General features: G+C 36.1%; 1 non-coding gene across 1 annotated transcript; it reads left to right on the top strand.

Annotated features, from left to right (window-relative positions):
• Window positions 1–563: 563 nt before the first annotated feature.
• On the top strand, window positions 564–670 carry LOC136381603 (U6 spliceosomal RNA). Its single transcript, XR_010747096.1, has one exon. It is a non-coding gene; the product is annotated as a U6 spliceosomal RNA (small nuclear RNA).
• The last annotated feature ends 900 nt before the right edge of the window (window positions 671–1,570 follow it).

Below are 1,570 nucleotides of genomic sequence, written 5' to 3'. Positions count from 1 at the left end.
TGACCAGAGCCACTCTAGCGCCTGGGGCAGAGGCCAAGGAGCCATCCCCAGCGCCCGGGCCATCTTTGCTCCAATGGAGCCTTGGCTGCGGGAGGGGAGGAGAGAGACAGAGAGGAAGGAGGGGAGGGTGGTGGAGAAGCAAATGGGCGCTTCTCCTATGTGCCCTGGCCAGAAATCGAACCCGGGTCTCCCGCACGCCAGGCCGACGCTCTACCGCTGAGCCAACCGGCCAGGGCTACACCCACTATATTAATTTCTATTCAGATGGCATAATTTTATCTAATTTTCTTATTTTTAATATTATATTTTAATTACTTTTTTATATCTTCCATATTTTTTTATATTTCTATATATTTAATTACTATAACATTATATTACTACAACATTAAGGAAAGTGAATAAAGCTATAATGTCTGCACAGAAATTAATCTAGTGTGTACAGATAAGATAGGCAGACTCTGCCTTTTCTACAGGGCCCAGTTAGTGTGTGTATGAGATTATATATAGATAAAAAGTGGTTTGATGTCATAAATCTGTAGGTTGACATAAACAAGAAGCTTCCCATGCCCGCTTCAGCAACACATATACTAAAATTGGAACAATACAGAGAAGATTAGCATGGCCCCTGTGCAAGGATGACATGCAAATTCATGAAGCATTCCATATTTTTGAAGGAGAAATAAAAATCTTTCCAGACAAAAAAATAAAACTCAAGGAATTCTTTAAAACCAAATCAGTAGTGCAAGAAATGTTAAGGGGCCTGATGTAAAAAGAGCAAAGAAAAAAATCGAGAAAAATAGGATTGTACATTTAAAGAATAAAATGGCAATAAACAACTACATATCAATAATAACCTTAAATGTAAATGGATTAAATGCTCCAATCAAAAGACATAGGGTAGCGGTGTGGATAAGAAAGCAGGACTCATACATATGCTGTCTACAAGAGACCCATCTCAAACAAAAGATACACATAGACTGAAAGTAAAGAGATGGAAAAAAGTATTTCACACAAATGGAGAGACCCATCTCAAACAAAAGATACACATAGACTGAAAGTAAAGAGATGGAAAAAAGTATTTCACACAAATGGAAATAAAAAAAAACTGGGATAGCAATACTTATATCTGACAAAATACCCTTTAAAACAAAGGCTATAGTAAGGGATAAAGAAGGTCACTACATAATGATAAAGAGAGCAATCCTATAGGAGGATATAACCATTGTAAATATCTATGTACCTAATATAGAAGCACCTAATTATATAAAGCAGATTTTGATGGCCATAAAGAGCAAGATCAACAAATAGCAATACTATAATAGTAGGAGAATTTAATACCCCACTAACATCAATGAATAGATCCTCCAGACAAAAAATTAACAAAGAAACAGAGGCCTTAAATAAAACACTAGATCAAATGAACTTAATAAATATCTTCAAAACCTTTCACCCCAAAGCAACAGAATATACATTCTTTTCAAGTGCTCATGGTACATTCTCTAGGATAGACCACATGTTAGGACACAAAACAAGTCTCAGTAAATTTAAGAAGATTGAAATCATATCAAGA

Source organism: Saccopteryx leptura, chromosome 9 (assembly GCF_036850995.1).
Source record: "Saccopteryx leptura isolate mSacLep1 chromosome 9, mSacLep1_pri_phased_curated, whole genome shotgun sequence".
Taxonomy (NCBI): Eukaryota; Metazoa; Chordata; class Mammalia; order Chiroptera; family Emballonuridae; genus Saccopteryx; species Saccopteryx leptura.
The sequence above is the reverse complement of the archived record's forward strand: the minus strand, read 5'-3'. Positions and strand labels throughout refer to the sequence as shown.